We start from the raw sequence: 21,682 nt of genomic DNA, 5'->3' as shown, positions 1-21,682 counted from the left end.
ACATTTGTTATAATCTACAGTATGTAACACCCCGAAAATATAAAACTTTATATTAGAATTATATAAAGTATAAATAAATGAGAATTCACCAACTAGAAATTTTAACCTAGTTCGTTAATAGTTTAGGAATAATCTATAATAGAAATTAAAAGCCACTAAATTAAATGTTGTTCAAATTAGAGGGACTTAAGTTGCCAAAGTTTAAAACTTTGGTTACTAAATTAGTAAAACAAAAACCAAACACCCCATTTGGAGGTGTTGGTCAACCAGGAACAAGAGAAGGGGCGATCCCCACTCCTCAAACCCTAAATCTTGCTTAAACTCTCAATTGAAGGAGTAAATCTGGTCCAAACGAAAATCCAAGCTTAGAATCGTGATTCTCATCGCAAGAGGATTATAAGGTATGTGAAATTTAATGAAAACTCTTAGCTTGGAATTCTCATGAATTGGGGAAAATCTGAGATTTTAGTTGCATGTTCGTCTTATGATGATTTAGGCATAACTATAGTGTTTAGAGACAAACCTTAGACAAATAGAGGCTGAAATCATGAAGAATTTGATGGAAACTATGATCACCATTGTAGGTGATTAATGGGTTATGTGAATTGGAATGAACACTAGGAAATAGATTGTTAATCTAGTGTAATTTGGTAATTTTGAGATGAATTCAGCAATTAGGAGCTTACAATCATGTAAAATGGTGAATTTATGTGAAATCATGGCTAATTGATAAACTAAAGATGTGATATATAATTATGTAAAAATCTGCTCAAGAGGTGTTCGTTGAAATGCCTCTATGAAGGCTTGGAACTGAAATTCCAAGTTTAAACGCATAATCCCAATGTTTAGTGTATTATGCGAATTATGATTTGAAAAGAGAGTTCTAAACATATGATAATTGAACTCAATAGGAACGGGCGCAGGAGCGTCAAGCGGGCAAGCGGGTGGCGAACCACGTCAAAAAGGGCTACTTTGAAGGTATGTAACTTGATCCGTTACATTAAGTAGATTTTAGTAATCATATAATGCGTAATAGAAATTTTAGAATAATAGTTGTTTGAATTAAAGCAAAGAGGACGCTACATTGAATAATAGGTCAAAGTTCGTTAGAACTCGTTGGTAGTCGTTAAAAAGGGAGGATTCCTTAGACGAGCCAAACGGGTCGAATAATCAAATTAAGGCATGGTTAATGTCTCGAAATATAGTGGGTTGATCTTTGATATTGGTTGATTGATAACATACATAAAATACAAGAATTTAGAATGTATATGTGCTAGAAAAGCGAAACCCGGAAATTGGGGTTGAGCATAAAGAACAATTTAAACAAAAATATGGATGCCCAGGGACTACCGTAAATTACGGTGGTACCGTAATTTACGGTAGAGGTCAATTGTTTACGGTGGTTTGCCCCTGTCTTACGGCAGACTAAAAATTTACAGGACCTACCGTAATTTACGGTGACACCGTAAATTACGGTGGAACCTGCAAATCTGTAAATTTATTCTTTGTAATCAGAAGTTAGTTCTCGTGTTTATATATTATTTGTTGATGTCAAAACTAATGTTTTAATGGTTTTGACCATAGGTGACGTAATGGATCTTACGGATGGCGGTCAAGCGAATAACGAAGAACCGAACGCTACATTTTGAAAGCTTCCGCAATGTTTAAACTCTTTACTAGTATTATGTATGAATTGTAATTACTTGTTAAACCACTTTTGGTATGTTTTAACTTAAACGTTAGTCGACTAAGGTTGATGTTCTTAACGGATGTTATATCACTAAAATAATATTTTGATATAATTGGCGTATTTTATTATTAAAATCAAGTAAAAAATTTAAGGGTGTTACAAGTTGGTAATCAGAGCTTAAGGTTGTCAACAAAGTGTTCGGTTCAAGCTTGATCGATCGTCCGGTAAGAATTAACTTATTATGTTAGTAGATTAGGTCTTATGTAAGGAATGAGGAACGAATTGATATGCATGGGAAGGGTGTGTTAACACACTCAAACCCGGAAAGTGCATAAAATGTGAACGGTTAAAGCAAGTTAGGAACTTGGCTAAACCGAAACAAACAAAGCAATGTCATAAATGAAATGTTTAACACTTGATGTAAACATTTCAGTTTCAAGATGTCGAAAGGAAGCAATAATGAACCGGTGCCGACAAGCACCGAACAAATGAAAGAGATAATTGCCGAGGAAGTAGGAAAGGCAATTGAAGGCAGTCTATCTGGGTTTATAGACAAGATTCAAGGTACGGTGTTGTCACTCGTAGAAGAACGAGTTAAAAGGTTGGAGGATACGGTCAACCTTATGAAAGACAAAACTGGAGAACGTAAAGGGTGCTCATACAAAGAATTCATGGCGTGTAAACCGCCAATCTATAACGGGGAGGTCGACCCGATAATTTGCCAAAGATGGATAAGCGATGTTGAAGGAGTGTTTGAACGAACCCATTGTGACGTAGGTGTCACACCCCAACCGATGGCGGAATCATCGGGGCGCGGCACTGAGCGAAACAGATTGTTCAGAAGTTCCCACAACAACTATCATACAATTCAGTTATATAACACGTCCCATACCGTGTCCCAAATAATAACAAGTTATCATAGAAATCAACTAAACAATATGGGAACTGTTCCGACAACTCAAATTCTTAATTATTACAGACCGAATTTAAATATTGTTTTAAGACTTCTAGACGGATATCCGTAAATCTTACTGACTACAGGTGCCAGTACAAGATCTACAGATAATTATGGCCCTGGAGCAGATACGTGGACACTGTCCTAAGGTCACGGGCTCCTAGAAGCTTATTATTGCTTCGCTTCCCTAGCAAGCTAGTAGCTTAAACACCTGTCACATACGTTAAAATAAAAGTCAATACATATAATGTAAAGGTGAGTACACAAGTTTGATATAGCATATAGAGTTCGAATAGTTTACGCATAACCAAGCACGTACACAAGGGCAAACGATGCATGTAAATTACCAACATGGGACCATCGATACCAACGACTTCGGGTTGACTGTCCGAGACAGTTCGCAATACATGATTACCACCGTAATCCATGCAAGTAATTGTCCTTAGCAACCCCCGTGTGAACGGGTGCTGAGTCCAAACTATAGTACTACGTTGCTAAAGCAGGCAGATAGCACTCCACGTGTAAACATAATAAACAGCAATCATTTAGACAAGTAATACATGCAAGTAGGTTAGCGTTCAAATAGTTTGTGTTGTTTGTGAATTTGATAGATTACGTATGTAACACCCAAAAGTGCTGAAAGCAAAAAGGGATCGAGTATACTCACAGTGGTTGGTTGTGGATTGAAGGGAGCACTGAGAATAGATTAGCCTGAATAGTTTGATAACACAACGATGAGTAACGCGGAAAAGTAAACAGAGGAAACTGGATCGGATAGACCATTCGATCGGACAGCAGTTCGATCGAGTGGGCTGTTCGATCGGTTTGAAGGTCCGTTCGAACATCCATTCGATCGGCCGGCTGGCTCGATCGGCTGGTTCCTTCAAGTGGATTGTTTCTTCCTTTGATGTGAAGGATGTGTTTGTGTATGATGGTTTGTACTACCTTTCAAGTTGGCCGATCGAACAGCTGTTCGATCGGTTAGCCCAACCGATCGGTTAGCACATCATTGTTTTCAAATATGTCACTCGATCGGTTGTCATGTTCGATCGGGTGACATTCCAATGTTTCGAAAAGTCTAAGTGTTTGAAGTATAGTATCTCATGATTCGAGCAGTAATGATTACAATCGAGTGGCGTAGTCGATCGAATAGTACCTCGTCAATACTACACTTTGTGAGTTGGTGGGTCTAAGTGCTAGTCGATCGGTTAGCCTAGTCGATCGGCTGGCATAGTCGTTCGGTTGGGCTGTTCGATCGAACAGCCTAGCCGTTCGGCCAGCTCCTCGATTCGGTTAACCTATCACTTAACACTTGATTATTCCCGTGAATTGTTGATGTTTTAGAGATATTTTGACTACGAATTGAACTACAAAGCTGAAGTCCCTACTTAGCCTACTGACTCGAGCAGGAATCACCCAAACTCGGTCAGAGACGGTTTGGAACCCAAGTTTAACGTTTAACCCGAGATCGGTAAATCTCTTGGTAAAACCCGAATCTTGAACCATGTGTTTGTTTAGATTGATTTGTAAATCGGTTCAAGTCCCGTTTTCACCTTTTTGAGTGTAAAAGAGTTGAAAGATAGATGAAAACCCATCTTCCAATCCTTTTCCACCGTGAAATGTTAAGATCTTCCAAAGATCTTAGGTTATTTATGTGGAAATCGGTTAGATCTAGCTTATTCATGGTTGAATGAAGTCAAGAACATGAAGTTCTTGATGAATACCAAGAACACCATGATGACATCACTCAAGAACACCTAGATCTTGGTGATTTCATGGATGAAATTCAGATTTTGAAAGATAGAAAGATGGAGAATCGATTAATGAACAAAAACGTACAAGGATTAGAGCGAAATACTTACCGGTTTGAGAGAAATCTTGGATTTAGTGAGAAGAAGGGGCTGGTCGGTCAGAGCTTTTCCAAAAGTGGAAAGCTTGACAAGGACAGCCCTATTTATAGGCTTCCAAAAGAGGAAAGGGTCAGCTGATCGAACAGCATCCCTGATCGAGCAGCTGTCCGATCGAACAGCCTGTTCGATCGGCTAGCCTGTTCGATCAGGTTGCCCTGTTCGATCGGCTTGCCTGGTTTGAGTGTTTTGCGACGATTTTTGATATTTCGAGTTCGATGAACGATGATTTGAGAATGATAGAATTCCTAATCAAATTACTTTTAGTTCCAACTACTATATCTAACATACAAGCATCCTTACAACCATTTCGGGTTCGATTTCCATTGAGTTTGATTCACCTTTGAGTCTTGATTGATTTGATTGGTTCACCACACACTTAACATAAAAGTAAACATGCACAAGTAACACATAAGGCACACACACACGTATAAAAGTACTAAAATCCCCACACTTGAGTTCGATGATTGATTCGATTCACCTTGGTTATTGATTGATTAGCTTTATTGCATTGTTACTTCCTATCATTCACAGTCGGTCGTTGAGTCACAGTTCGATTATCGGTCGATTAGTTTGATTATACAACACTTACTCCAAATAATACGAAAATCAAAATGAAACTAAAATGAAATTAATCTTCATTAATCTTTAATTCCAATAACAGTCAACACTTGACTTTGACTTTGACTTTTGGAAAACACGGGGTGTTACAGTCTCCCCTCCTTTAGAGAATTTCGTCCCGAAATTAGGCCGAGAACCGTACATCGCCGTGTGATTTTACCAATTTGATGCTTCAGATCTATCTGAATAACTGCGGGTACTTGGCCTTCATGTCACTTTCGAGTTCCCAAGTGAACTCCGCGCCTCGTTTGCCTTCCCATCGTACCTTTACAATAGGAATGCGAGAGCGTCTGAGTTGCTTGGTCTGTCGGTCCATGATTTCGACAGGCTTTTCCACGAAGTGTAGCGTCTCATTGACCTGAAGATCGTCGAGTGGTATTATTGCGTCGTGGTCGGCTACGCATTTTCGAAGGTTTGAAATATGGAAAGTCGGGTGGACATTACTGAGTTCCTCCGGTAATTCGAGTTTGTAGGCAACTTTACCGATCCTTTCCAGAATCTTAAAAGGTCCAACAAATCGAGGCGCAAGTTTCCCTCTTTTGCCGAATCGGACTACTCCCTTCCAAGGTGATACCTTTAGGAGCACGTAGTCGCCAACTGCAAATTCGCGGGGCCTGCGTCGTTTATCGGCGTACATCTTTTGTCTGTCCCGGGCCTTTACCAAGTTTTCCCTTATCTGGTGCATCTTGTCAGTCGTTTCTTGCAGAATCTCGGGCCCAGTCAATTGTGAGTGACCGACCTCGTGCCATACAATAGGCGAGCGACATCTCCTACCATACAAGGCTTCGAAAGGTGCCATTTCGATGCTGGAGTGATAGCTATTATTGTACGAAAATTCGACCAACGGTAGGTGTTTGCTCCAACTACCACCAAAATCGATAACACACGCACGGAGCATGTCTTCAATAGTACGTATCGTTCTTTCAGTCTGCCCGTCGGTTTGCGGGTGGAATGCGGTACTCAAATTCAGCGTCGTACCAAGAGCTGCTTGAAAAGTTTCCCACAATCTCGATGTAAACCGAGCATCGCGATCCGAAATGATGTCTCGAGGCGTACCATGATTCTTAATGATCTCGTCGGTGTAGATTTGGGCTAGTTTGGCCACCTTAAAGTCTTCTCGTATTGGCAAAAAGTGGGCTGATTTGGTTAGACGGTCGACTATAACCCAAATACTGTCGTGACCTGATGGCGTGGTCGGAAGCTTAGTTATGAAATCCATAGCTATGCTTTCCCACTTCCATACGGGTATCGGCGGTTGTTCGAGTAAGCCTGAAGGTCTTTGGTGTTCAGCCTTGACTCTTGCACAAGTTAAACAGCTACCAACATATAGAGCAATATCCCTTTTCATCCCAGGCCACCAGTACTTGTAGCGAAGGTCCTGGTACATCTTGTCCGCACCGGGATGAATGGAATATCGGGATTTGTGGGCTTCGTTCATGATAATCTTTCGCAAATCTGTCCTCCTCGGAACCCAGATTCGGTCCAGATAATAGAATATCCCGTTGGCTTTGCTCACGAGCTGAGTTCCATCGTGATAGATTCGTTCTTTCTTCAACGTACGCTCGTTAAAGCAAGCGTGTTGTGCTTCGCGGATGAGAGCTTCGAGGTTATACTGAGCCTGGATGTTTCGAACACCTATCACGTAATTCTTTCTGCTGAGGGCGTCTGCAACTACATTCGCCTTGCCTGGGTGATAACGGATCTCACAGTCGTAATCGTTGAGAAGTTCTACCCATCGGCGTTGACGCATATTGAGTTCTCTCTGGTTAAAGATATGTTGTAGGCTCTTGTGATCGGTGAAGATCGTGCACTTTGTACCATACAGGTAGTGTCGCCAAATCTTTAAGGCAAAGACAACTACGCCTAGCTCGAGGTCATGGGTTGTATAGTTCTTCTCGTGGATTTTGAGCTGTCGAGATGCGTAAGCTATAACCTTGTCTCGTTGCATGAGAACACAGCCAAGTCCAAGGTTTGAAGCATCACAATAGACAACGAAATCATCGCTTCCGTCCGGCAGTGTAAGAACTGGTGCATGGCACAGCATGTGTTTGAGGGTTTGGAAAGCAGTCTCCTGCGCGGTTCCCCACACAAAAGGCTTGTCTTTATGAGTAAGGGAGGTAAGCGGTACAGCAATCTTTGAGAATCCTTCGATGAATCTCCGGTAATAACCAGCTAATCCGAGAAAAGAGCGAACTTCTGACGGATTCTTTGGCGTAACCCATCCCTTGACTGCCTCAATTTTTGCAGGATCAACGTGTATACCCCGACTATTCACAATGTGACCCAGAAATTGAACCTCCTTCAACCAGAACTCGCACTTGGAGAATTTGGCGTAGAGTTGGTTTCCCTGAAGTAACTCGAGAACCAATCGCAAATGCTGCGCATGTTCAGCCCTCGATCTGGAATAGATCAGGACATCGTCGATGAAGACAATGACAAAACGGTCTAAGAACGGTTTACACACGCGATTCATCAGATCCATAAAGACCGCGGGTGCGTTGGTCAAACCAAAAGACATGACAACAAATTCGTAATGGCCGTATCGGGTTCGAAAAGCGGTTTTGGGTATGTCTTCCTCTTGAATCCGCAACTGATGGTAGCCTGAACGTAGATCAATCTTGGAGAAACACTGAGCACCTTGTAGTTGGTCAAACAGATCATCGATTCTTGGTAAGGGGTATCGGTTCTTGATGGTCAGCTTGTTCAATTCCCGGTAATCGATGCACATCCGGAACGACCCGTCCTTCTTTTTGACGAAAAGGACTGGTGCGCCCCATGGAGAAGTGCTCGGGCGAATGAAGCCTTTTTCAAGTAATTCTTGGAGTTGGTTTGAGAGTTCTCGCATCTCAGATGGAGCGAGTCGATACGGAGCTTTGGCCACTGGGTTAGCTCCTGGAATAAGGTCGATTCGAAAGTCGATATCACGACTTGGAGGTAATCCAGGAAGATCATCAGGGAACACCTGAGGAAATTCTCGGACAACAGGAACATCCTTGACTTCAACTTTCTTTTTCTTGTCCGTCTCAGCTACAACAATGTTGGCCAAGAAGGCTCGATATTCCTTGCGGAGATATTTGCGAGCTTGAAGACAGGACATGAGCTTGAGATCTTTCGCAGTAGTTTCACCATAGACACATAGAATATCACCACTAGCTAGCACAAAACGAATCATCTTATCGGCACACACAACTTCAGCATGGTTTTCACGAAGAAAGTCCATGCCTACTATGACATCGAAACTTCCGAGTTGCATAGGAATGAGATTAATCGGGAATATATGATTGTTGAGCTCGAGAGTACAATCACGGAGCACAGAATTGACAGCAATGGTTCTTCCGGTAGCGATTTCTACTTCGAAGGGTGACGAAAGATAAGAGCGCTTACGTCTAAGAAGCTTCTCAAATTCAAATGACACAAAGCAGTTATCGGCTCCAGTATCAAACAAACATGATGCATATATACCATTCACAAGGAACGTACCATTGACCACGTTGTTATCAGCTTGAGCCTGGCGTGCATTGATGTTGAAGGTTCTGGCGTGAGCTGCTTGCTGTTGAGGCTGTTGTTGTTGTTGCTGGGGTTGTTGAGCTTCCTGTTTCACCACCCTGTTCGGGCACCGGTTTGCGAAATGGTTAGGGTCACCACATGCAAAGCAGGTCCGAACATTGTTTGCTGGGGCCTGTGCAGCTTGAGGAGCTTGAGGAGCAGGGAGTAGAGCCTGGTTGACAGCGACTTGAGCTTGAGCTTGACGTGGACCATAGCGACAACTCGCAGTGAAATGCCCGTAGACGTTGCAGTGAGCGCAGAATCGGCAAGCCACACCCGCTGGGTGATGATAGGAACACGTTGGGCAGAGAGGGTGGGGTCCGGTATACGCACGCTTAGCTGGTGGCGCATTGATCACTGGAGCGGTGCGCTGTGGTTGCTGTTGCTGTGCTGGCACAGACTGAATGGGAGCAGCATTGGTTGCGGCAGCGCAACTTTTGTTCTTCTTCCTTCTTTTCGAGGACTTGGAGGCTTGAGCAGTAGGGTTGTCGGTTGATGCGGTAGTAACTTGATGCAATGACTTGGACGGCTTATCCCAGACACCAGCCTTAACTCGCTTGTCATTAATCTCGGCAGCGAGTAGGTAGGTTTCCTCGATCGTTGCGGGTTTGGCAGCGTGAACAAAATCTGCGACACAATCCGGAAGAGCACGGATGTATTTCTTGATGGTCATGTCAGAAGTCTTGACCTGGTCGGGACATATGATACTCAATTGCTTGAAACGGGCGGTGAGACCAGCATTGTCTCCCTCCTTTTGCTTGATACTCCAGAACTCATCCTCCAACTTTTGGCGTTCGTGGGGAGGACAGAACTCGTCCATCATGATTGCTTTCAATTCCTTCCACGTCAGCTCGTATGCAGCGTCGTTCCCGCGCTTGTTCCTTTCTGCGGTCCACCAGTCCAAAGCTCGCGACTGGAAGACACCGGTAGCATTGAGAGTACGGAGGTGATCTGGGCATCCGCTTTGACGAAGGGTGACTTCTACCGAGTCGAACCAATGAAACAGAGCCGTAGGGCCATCTTCACCGGTAAACTCTTTTGGCCCACATGCCTTGAATTGTTTGAAGCTAAAAGTAGCTTTGTTGGAGTCTTTGGGCGTGAGGGTTCGGGATTCCTCAGATGACTTGCTTGCGTTCTCGAACACATCACTGACGGCTTTTGCCACAGTCTTAGAGATGATAGCAGCCAGACGTCGATCTCTTTTCTCCTGGCGGGTAAGACGCGAGTGTGATCTAGGTTGTCCAGATGACGACATGGTCTGCAATAGACATCGTCACAGGCTCAACACAACGAATTCGAGTCTCACACGTTCTTAGATCTCTAAAGCTTAGAATCACGTCGCATCTCTCGTCACGTAACACATATAATCACATAAGCACATAATCATAGAGGCACATAAGCACAGAAGCAATTAGGGCACATAAGCACAGAAGCAATTAGGGCACATAAGCAATTAAGCAAATAGAGCACTCAATTTTCTAAACACGTACGCACTTTTATCACAGAGGCGGTCAGAAAACAGAAACCTACAGCCACAAGTCGAGTGTCGTTCGTTTCGCATGTCGGATAGTATCACATTGTATCGTCTATCTTAGTCGTACAGCACATCATAGCACACTGGTTTCGTTTAGATCACATCAACAGGGATTTGAATCGAGATAAGATAGCAACAAAGGTCACGCAGATTGATAACAAATGGAGTAATCAACGAATCTTAAAACACGTAAACAGATAAATCATATAAAACCAACAAAGTAACACTCAAAATCGGAAAATGGATTGTCTGCGGCTACTAGACTTCGACTAACCATGGCAATTTAACTATTCACAGTTGACTTGTCGTCACTTTCGACTCTAGGGGACATGTTTCTGCCTCGATTCTTGGGCATTATGCATGCGCATTCTAGGCCATACTCGTGAGTTCAGGTCGTTGGAGTCCGTCAATTGCCTTGGCGAGATAAAATAAAGTTGGAATAACTGCCAAGGTTAGGGTTTCACCCCTAGCTCAGCAATTTCTTCCTTGTTTTAAGAAAATTTAGAGGAAAGTTTTCATCAAATTACGGGTTTCAGCCCTAATTTGGTATAATTCTCCCCCGTTTGTTGATGGAAATCTCACAAAATAATTGGCAAAATTTGTAATTTAGGCAGGAATTTGCGGATTTCACTCCTAGTCCCGTCCAAATTACGAAATTTGGCTCGGAGTTCGGATGTAATGATAGAATAGAAGGAAACAACATAAAATAAGCACATAAACTTGGTCTCTTGGTTCCTAACTATAGTCTAGGTCTCTAAGACAGCGATCCGGACTAGATCGTGTCTAACCTAATTCCCTATAGTTATGGCTCTGATACCAAATCTGTCACACCCCAACCGATGGCGGAATCATCGGGGCGCGGCACTGAGCGAAACAGATTGTTCAGAAGTTCCCACAACAACTATCATACAATTCAGTTATATAACACGTCCCATACCGTGTCCCAAATAATAACAAGTTATCATAGAAATCAACTAAACAATATGGGAACTGTTCCGACAACTCAAATTCTTAATTATTACAGACCGAATTTAAATATTGTTTTAAGACTTCTAGACGGATATCCGTAAATCTTACTGACTACAGGTGCCAGTACAAGATCTACAGATAATTATGGCCCTGGAGCAGATACGTGGACACTGTCCTAAGGTCACGGGCTCCTAGAAGCTTATTATTGCTTCGCTTCCCTAGCAAGCTAGTAGCTTAAACACCTGTCACATACGTTAAAATAAAAGTCAATACATATAATGTAAAGGTGAGTACACAAGTTTGATATAGCATATAGAGTTCGAATAGTTTACGCATAACCAAGCACGTACACAAGGGCAAACGATGCATGTAAATTACCAACATGGGACCATCGATACCAACGACTTCGGGTTGACTGTCCGAGACAGTTCGCAATACATGATTACCACCGTAATCCATGCAAGTAATTGTCCTTAGCAACCCCCGTGTGAACGGGTGCTGAGTCCAAACTATAGTACTACGTTGCTAAAGCAGGCAGATAGCACTCCACGTGTAAACATAATAAACAGCAATCATTTAGACAAGTAATACATGCAAGTAGGTTAGCGTTCAAATAGTTTGTGTTGTTTGTGAATTTGATAGATTACGTATGTAACACCCAAAAGTGCTGAAAGCAAAAAGGGATCGAGTATACTCACAGTGGTTGGTTGTGGATTGAAGGGAGCACTGAGAATAGATTAGCCTGAATAGTTTGATAACACAACGATGAGTAACGCGGAAAAGTAAACAGAGGAAACTGGATCGGATAGACCATTCGATCGGACAGCAGTTCGATCGAGTGGGCTGTTCGATCGGTTTGAAGGTCCGTTCGAACATCCATTCGATCGGCCGGCTGGCTCGATCGGCTGGTTCCTTCAAGTGGATTGTTTCTTCCTTTGATGTGAAGGATGTGTTTGTGTATGATGGTTTGTACTACCTTTCAAGTTGGCCGATCGAACAGCTGTTCGATCGGTTAGCCCAACCGATCGGTTAGCACATCATTGTTTTCAAATATGTCACTCGATCGGTTGTCATGTTCGATCGGGTGACATTCCAATGTTTCGAAAAGTCTAAGTGTTTGAAGTATAGTATCTCATGATTCGAGCAGTAATGATTACAATCGAGTGGCGTAGTCGATCGAATAGTACCTCGTCAATACTACACTTTGTGAGTTGGTGGGTCTAAGTGCTAGTCGATCGGTTAGCCTAGTCGATCGGCTGGCATAGTCGTTCGGTTGGGCTGTTCGATCGAACAGCCTAGCCGTTCGGCCAGCTCCTCGATTCGGTTAACCTATCACTTAACACTTGATTATTCCCGTGAATTGTTGATGTTTTAGAGATATTTTGACTACGAATTGAACTACAAAGCTGAAGTCCCTACTTAGCCTACTGACTCGAGCAGGAATCACCCAAACTCGGTCAGAGACGGTTTGGAACCCAAGTTTAACGTTTAACCCGAGATCGGTAAATCTCTTGGTAAAACCCGAATCTTGAACCATGTGTTTGTTTAGATTGATTTGTAAATCGGTTCAAGTCCCGTTTTCACCTTTTTGAGTGTAAAAGAGTTGAAAGATAGATGAAAACCCATCTTCCAATCCTTTTCCACCGTGAAATGTTAAGATCTTCCAAAGATCTTAGGTTATTTATGTGGAAATCGGTTAGATCTAGCTTATTCATGGTTGAATGAAGTCAAGAACATGAAGTTCTTGATGAATACCAAGAACACCATGATGACATCACTCAAGAACACCTAGATCTTGGTGATTTCATGGATGAAATTCAGATTTTGAAAGATAGAAAGATGGAGAATCGATTAATGAACAAAAACGTACAAGGATTAGAGCGAAATACTTACCGGTTTGAGAGAAATCTTGGATTTAGTGAGAAGAAGGGGCTGGTCGGTCAGAGCTTTTCCAAAAGTGGAAAGCTTGACAAGGACAGCCCTATTTATAGGCTTCCAAAAGAGGAAAGGGTCAGCTGATCGAACAGCATCCCTGATCGAGCAGCTGTCCGATCGAACAGCCTGTTCGATCGGCTAGCCTGTTCGATCAGGTTGCCCTGTTCGATCGGCTTGCCTGGTTTGAGTGTTTTGCGACGATTTTTGATATTTCGAGTTCGATGAACGATGATTTGAGAATGATAGAATTCCTAATCAAATTACTTTTAGTTCCAACTACTATATCTAACATACAAGCATCCTTACAACCATTTCGGGTTCGATTTCCATTGAGTTTGATTCACCTTTGAGTCTTGATTGATTTGATTGGTTCACCACACACTTAACATAAAAGTAAACATGCACAAGTAACACATAAGGCACACACACACGTATAAAAGTACTAAAATCCCCACACTTGAGTTCGATGATTGATTCGATTCACCTTGGTTATTGATTGATTAGCTTTATTGCATTGTTACTTCCTATCATTCACAGTCGGTCGTTGAGTCACAGTTCGATTATCGGTCGATTAGTTTGATTATACAACACTTACTCCAAATAATACGAAAATCAAAATGAAACTAAAATGAAATTAATCTTCATTAATCTTTAATTCCAATAACAGTCAACACTTGACTTTGACTTTGACTTTTGGAAAACACGGGGTGTTACAGTAGGTGACTTTGTCGCTTACGGAACGGGTCAATTGAGAAACCAAGCCAAGGATTGGTGGGATAACAAGAAGAAGGAAATGGGAGCCGAAGCGGCGAGGGTGATGACTTGGGACGAGTTTAAGGTACCATTCCTTAAACACCACAGTCCCAAAGCGGTTATTAACAGAATCAAAGAAGAATTCATCCAGCTGAGACAAAAGGGTGAGACAATCGATAAGATCACGGGTATCTTCCTGGATAAGCTCAGATTTTGTGACGAGTTAGTCACCACTGAAGAACAAAAGATATATTACTATTACAACATGCTGAGTGCTGAATACCGGGAATTTATGACTCCGTCAAAATACGAGACCCTCACGGAGATTATCAACACCGCCCGGGAACGTGAAATCGAGTTAAAGAAACAAGTGGAAAGAGGTGAGCGAAGGGCACACGATGTAAATCCAAGCCCTACAAAGAAGGCCCCAACGGGAGAATCGGGAAAGAAGGTGGATGCTAAGGGTGGGTCGCCAAATTGTAAAGTCTGCGGTAAAGGACACAAGGGGGAATGTCGATTCAAAGACAAGCCATGCCCCATATGTAATAAGACGGGGCACACGGCCTCGCTATGCCCGGGAAAAGTATCAGTTTGCTACAATTGCTATCAACCCAGCCATAAAAAGTCCGAATGCCCGGACTTAGTCGGAAAGAAAGACGTGAAGGAGTCTCCAGCAGAAGCCCCCAAAGCAAAGGCTAGGTCATTCCAACTTACCGCGGCTGAAGCGAAAACAGAACCCGATGTGGTTTCAGGTATATTCACGATTAACTCAATTCCAGCACGTGTATTGTTTGATACGGGTGCGAATAAATCCTTCATTTCGAATGGGTTTATTCGACATCCTTCATTTGTATTGACGAAATTGCCTGTGCCCTTAGAGGTTGAAGTAGGGGACAATAAAAGTTTTATAGTTTGTGATGTCTGTCGAGGCTGCAAATTAAGCATCGACGATGAGGAATACTTGATAGACTTAATCCCGATGTCAATGGGGGAATTTCAAGTAGTCGTCGGGATGGATTGGCTAGCCCAGCACCATGCAAAAGTCGTGTGTTTCCGCAAGGAGATAAAATTAACATCTCCGAGCGGGAAACACGTTACCATTTATGGCGAAAAAGGAGGTAACCCCATAGTGTGCTCAATGATGAAAGCTCACAAGCTTATGAAGCGAGGATGCAAGGCGTTCATGATATACGCAAACGAGCCTGAGAAAGAATCACGGAAGATTGAAGATATACCGGTAGTAAGAGACTTTCAAGATGTATTTCCGGAGGATTTACCGGGAATACCGCCTGAACGGGAAGTAGAGTTCGGAATCGAATTGATTCCGGGCGCAAAACCCGTGGCCAAAGCTCCATACCGACTCGCACCGTCGGAGTTACAAGAGTTGATGTCCCAAATCCAAGACTTGCTTGATAAGGGGTTCATTAGGCCGAGTGTGTCTCCTTGGGGCGCACCGGTGTTGTTCGTCAGAAAGAAAGACGGAAGCATGCGTATGTGTATCGATTACCGGGAGTTAAACAAACTTACGGTAAAGAATCGATACCCGCTTCCGAGGATAGATGACTTGTTCGACCAATTGCAAGGTGCGAACTGGTTTTCAAAGATTGACCTTAGATCTGGGTATCACCAACTAAGGGTCAAAGAAGAAGACGTACCGAAAACGGCTTTCCGCACCAGATACGGACATTATGAATTCCTCGTAATGTCATTTGGGCTAACAAATGCACCCGCGGCTTTCATGGACCTCATGAACCGGGTTTGCAAGCCAATGTTGGACAAGTCGGTCATCGTGTTTATCGATGATATCTTGGTGTGTTCAAAAAGTGAAGCTGAACACGCAAACCACTTACGAGAAGTGTTAGAGACACTTAGACGAGAAAGGCTGTATGCGAAGTTCTCTAAGTGTGCCTTTTGGTTACGAGAGGTACAATTTCTTGGCCACGTCATAAGTGCCGACGGAGTATTGGTGGATCCGTCCAAGATTGAGGCTGTGTCAAAATGGAATCCTCCGAAGAACCCTTCGGAAATTAGAAGCTTTTTGGGGCTTGCGGGATACTATAGGAGATTCATTCAAGATTTCTCCAAGATTGCGTTACCGCTAACAAAGCTAACCCAAAAGAAAGAGAAGTTTATTTGGGGTGTCGATCAAGAAAGAGCGTTTCAGACGCTAAAAGAGAAGTTAACACAAGCTCCGGTACTGACATTGCCGGACGGGGTCGAAGATATGGTAGTTTATTCGGATGCTTCATTGTTGGGGCTCGGATGCGTTTTGATGCAACGGGGCAAAGTTATAGCTTATGCCTAGAGACAATTGAAAATACATGAGAAGAAATATCCTACACACGACCTTGAATTGGCTGCGGTGGTATTTGCCTTAAAAATATGGAGGCACTACCTATACGGGGTAAAGTGCACCATATACACCGATCACAAGAGTTTAAAATACTTTTTCGATCAGAAAGAGTTAAATATGCGACAAAGGCGATGGCTGGAAACGGTGAAAGACTACGATTGTGAAATACATTATCACCCCGGAAAGGCTAATGTGGTGGCGGATGCGCTGAGCAGAAAAGCGGACTATGTCCCAATACGAGTTAGATCGATGCAACTCGTGGTGACCTCGCGTATACTTGAACGTATTCGAGAGGCGCAATTAGAAGCAATGAAAGAAGAGAATTGGAAGAAAGAAAGAATTATAGGTCAGTTGAAGGATTTGTCGGATGGGAATGACGGGTTGAAGACTCGATCCAGAAGGATATGGGTCCCACATACCTGTGGAGTGAAGGCGCTTCTACTTAACGAAGCTCATAAGTCCCGTTATTCAATTCATCCGGGGGCGACCAAGATGTACAATGATTTGAAGCAAAACTATTGGTGGCCCGGAATGAAAAGGGATGTAGTGAGACATGTAGAAAAATGCTTGACATGTTTACAAGTCAAGGCGGAACATCAGAAACCATACGGCAAACTCCAACCGTTAGAAATTCCGGTTTGGAAATGGGAACATATCACAATGGACCTATTAACCAAGTTGCCTAAAACGAGCCGTGGTTTCGATGCCATATGGGTAGTGGTAGATAGATTGACGAAGAGTGCTCACTTCATTCCGATCCGTGAGACTTATACGTCAGAAAAGATGTCAGAGGTTTACACGAATGAAATAATAGCACGTCATGGGGTGCCGGTATCCATCGTGTCTGATAGGGATACCCGGTTTACTTCGAAATTTTGGCAGGAATTCCAAGAACAAATGGGGACTAAATTGTTCATTAGCACTGCTTATCATCCACAAACGGATGGGCAGAGTGAAAGAACAATACAAACGTTGGGAGATATGCTGCGGGCGTGCATTATTGACTTCGGAGGTAGTTGGGATGTCCACCTACCCTTGGTCGAATTTGCATACAACAATAGCTATCACACGAGCATTAAAACGGCCCCGTATGAACTGTTATATGGCCGAAAATGTCGAACCCCGGTATGTTGGGGAGAAGTGGGTCCACGAGGGATAGCACCTACTGATATAATCCGAACTACAAATAAGAAAATTGACATAGTTCGGGCACACTTGAAAGCAGCTCAAGACAGGCAAAAGGCGTATGCGGATAAAAGAAATAGGCCAATTGAATTTCAGGTTGGAGACATGGTTATGCTGAAGGTTTCCCCATGGAAAGGCATAATTAGATTCTGAAAAAGGGGGAAACTAAGCCCGAGATTTATTGGGCCATTCAGAATCACTGAACGGGTTGGTAAAGTAGCTTACCGTCTCGAATTACCCGAGGAGTTGAGTGGGATTCATAACACGTTCCACGTGTCGCACCTCCGAAAATGTTTGGCCGACGAAACTGCTCACATCCACTATGATGATATCGAGGTGGATAACAGCCTCAACTACGCAGTAAAACCAATTGCGATTTTAGATCGTAAAGAGAAAAGTTTGAGGAACAAGGTGATTAACCAAGTCAGGGTCAAATGGGAGCACAGGAAAGGTTCGGACACCACGTGGGAGCCCGAAGAGGAGATGCGACGTCTCCACCCAACATTATTTGGTACGTACTTCGGTTTCGGGGACGAAACCCTTTTAAGGGGGGTGGACTTGTAACACCCCGAAAATATAAAACTTTATATTAGAATTATATAAAGTATAAATAAATGAGAATTCACCAACTAGAAATTTTAACCTAGTTGATTAATAGTTTAGGAATAATCTATAATAGAAATTAAAAGCCACTAAATTAAATGTTGTTCAAATTAGAGGGACTTAAGTTGCCAAAGTTTAAAACTTTGGTTACTAAATTAGTAAAACAAAAACCAAACACCCCATTTGGAGGTGTTGGTCGACCAGGAACAAGAGAAGGGGCGATCCCCACTCCTCAAACCCTAAATCTTGCTTAAACTCTCAATTGAAGGAGTAAATCTGGTCCAAACGAAAATCCAAGCTTAGAATCGTGATTCTCATCGCAAGAGGATTATAAGGTATGTGAAATTTAATGAAAACTCTTAGCTTGGAATTCTCATGAATTGGGAAAAATCTGAGATTTTAGTTGCATGTTCGTCTTATGATGATTTAGGCATAACTATAGTGTTTAGAGACAAACCTTAGACAAATAGAGGCTGAAATCATGAAGAATTTGATGGAAACTATGATCACCATTGTAGGTGATTAATGGGTTATGTGAATTGGAATGAACACTAGGAAATAGATTGTTAATCTAGTGTAATTTGGTAATTTTGAGATGAATTCAGCAATTAGGAGCTTACAATCATGTAAAATGGTGAATTTATGTGAAATCATGGCTAATTGATAAACTAAAGATGTGATATATAATTATGTAAAAATCTGCTCAAGAGGTGTTCGTTGAAATGCCTCTATGAAGGCTTGGAACTGAAATTCCAAGTTTAAACGCATAATCCCAATGTTTAGTGTATTATGCGAATTATGATTTGAAAAGAGAGTTCTAAACATATGATAATTGAACTCAATAGGAACGGGCGCAGGAGCGTCAAGCGGGCAAGCGGGTGGCGAACCACGTCAAAAAGGGCTACTTTGAAGGTATGTAACTTGATCCGTTACATTAAGTAGATTTTAGTAATCATATAATGCGTAATAGAAATTTTAGAATAATAGTTGTTTGAATTAAAGCAAAGAGGACGCTACATTGAATAATAGGTCAAAGTTGGTTAGAACTCGTTGGTAGTCGTTAAAAAGGGAGGATTCCTTAGACGAGCCAAACGGGTCGAATAATCAAATTAAGGCATGGTTAATGTCTCGGAATATAGTGGGTTGATCTTTGATATTGGTTGATTGATAACATACATAAAATACAAGAATTTAGAATGTATATGTGCTAGAAAAGCGAAACCCGGAAATTGGGGTTGAGCGTAAAGAACAATTTAAACAAAAATATGGATGCCCAGGGACTACCGTAAATTACGATGGTACCGTAATTTACGGTAGAGGTCAATTGTTTACGGTGGTTTGCCCCTGTCTTACGGCAGACTAAAAATTTACAGGACCTACCGTAATTTACGGTGACACCGTAAATTACGGTGGAACCTGCAAATCTGTAAATTTATTCTTTGTAATCAGAAGTTAGTTCTCGTGTTTATATATTATTTGTTGATTTCAAAACTAATGTTTTAATGGTTTTGACCATAGGTGACGTAATGGATCTTACGGATGGCGGTCAAGCGAATAACGAAGAACCGAACGCTACATTTTGAAAGCTTCCGCAATGTTTAAACTCTTTAGTAGTATTATGTATGAATTGTAATTACTTGTTAAACCACTTTTGGTATGTTTTAACTTAAACGTTAGTCGACTAAGGTTGATGTTCTTAACGGATGTTATATCACTAAAATAATATTTTGATATAATTGGCGTATTTTATTATTAAAATCAAGTAAAAAATTTAAGGGTGTTACACAGTATTAAGGGGAATTACAATGTTTCTGATATCAAACCAACTACCCACAGTATTTGTCTCTCGACCACCCATTGGCTAGCCCATTTGTCCAATGGTGTCTGTGACTGTGGTCAGATCACCCCTTGGCCACCCGTTTGTCCAAGTGTGACGGGAAATAAGTAATGTATACAAAACCCCACATACCGGCTGTAACTTGGTGATTACATAGACTTAATCACTGTAACTATAACTTTAAAAATAACTTGGAGTTTTGTAAAACAGTTTGATAAAAAGAGAATGACTCACAAACTGTGAGAAAAGGATTTATAAAAGAGGAATGACTCACATTGCAGATTTACGAGCAGAGTATAAGCTTTACTGATTAGCCTTTTAACCTAATTTAAATAACAAATGCACACACAAACAGGATTAGTAACTAATTCAGCAGTTACGTCAATTCACGAGATTAAACCCTCACAACTATTATCAAGTGCGATACTTAACAATTCAATGGATTCACAACGAATGATAGAGCATAGTCCGAATTCGAACAGCACTCAAACATTCAAGTTGAAATCACAATGAATAACAAAGTACAAGCTCAATTTGAGCAGCACTCGGACAATCGTTGGATAGTTATAATCGATCGGACGTTGAATCGTAATAGCGATCGAGTTATTACCCTGATTGCGGCAGCACCTCGTGATCGTGTGTGTGTGTGGTGAAATGATTTCAGGATATCTCGACGTATACAGAAGCTTTTTACGTCGTTTTAAGTTCAACAGTTAAGTGCCAATGTCGGCTATTTATAGCAATTTTTTGGGGTTCCCTTACGGACCGTATGCCGGACTCCTTACGGTCTGTAAGCTAAGCAGTCTAATTCATAGGCTGCCTAGCTCGGGACTAGCCTTGGTGAATCATAAAATTGACCAATTAGACAACTCTACGTTTTATTTTTGATAATTATTAAACTAGGTTTACCCCCCTTGAGTTTTAGGGGCCCTGATCCTGATTCCGATCATTCTGAAAATTTTAGGGCTAGTGCAGAATTAATTGGGTGTCTTAATTAGGGTTTTCTTATTGACTAATTATCGTCCTAAATATGGATATTAGTGACAGTTGTTACATCCTCCCCACCTTAAGAAAAATCTCGTCCTCGAGATTTACTGAAATAGATGAGGATACTTTCGCTTCATCTCTGATTCCAGTTCCCAAGTATATTCTGGTCCTCTCCTGGATTCCCATTTGACTTTTACTAGCACTAGTCGTTTGTGTTTGAGAAACTTAATTTTCCGATCTTCTATTTGTAGGGGTTTCTCTACGAATTTCAGCTTTTCATTTACCTCTATATCTTGAAGAGGTACTACCAGGGATTTGTCTGATAGGCATTTCTTGAGATTGGATACATGAAACACATCATGTACTCCAGCTAATTCTTCTGGTAGTTGTAAACGATAAGCTACTTGTCCTATTCGTTGGATCACTGGGAATGGTCCAATATATCTTGGACTCAGTTTTCCTTTCTTACCAAATCGTACTACTCCTTTCCAAGGAGATACTTTTAACAGTACTTTATCTCTGACTTGGAATTCTAATGGCTTACGGCGATTGTCCGCATAACTCTTCTGACGATCTCTAGCAGTCTTCAGTCTTTCCTTGATTTGCGATATCTTGTCAATAGTTTCTTGCACAATCTCTGGGCCTGATAACTGACTTTCTCCTATCTCTGCCCAACAAACGGGAGTTCTGCACTTGCGTCCATACAGTGCTTCGAATGGAGCAGCTTCGATGCTCGAATGATAACTATTGTTATAGGAGAATTCAATTAATGGTAAATGGCTATCCCAATTACCACCAAAGTCAATT

General features: G+C 41.9%; 1 long non-coding RNA gene across 1 annotated transcript; it reads left to right on the top strand.

The window, feature by feature from the left end:
• The first annotated feature begins 909 nt into the window (after nucleotides 1-909).
• Nucleotides 910-19,755, top strand: LOC118482228. Its single transcript, XR_004867809.1, has 3 exons — nucleotides 910-978; nucleotides 18,897-18,963; nucleotides 19,570-19,755. It is a non-coding gene; the product is annotated as an uncharacterized LOC118482228 (long non-coding RNA).
• Nucleotides 19,756-21,682: the final 1,927 nt, after the last annotated feature.

Source organism: Helianthus annuus, chromosome 9 (genome assembly GCF_002127325.2).
Source record: "Helianthus annuus cultivar XRQ/B chromosome 9, HanXRQr2.0-SUNRISE, whole genome shotgun sequence".
NCBI lineage: Eukaryota > Viridiplantae > Streptophyta > Magnoliopsida > Asterales > Asteraceae > Helianthus > Helianthus annuus.
The sequence above is the reverse complement of the archived record's forward strand: the minus strand, read 5'-3'. Positions and strand labels throughout refer to the sequence as shown.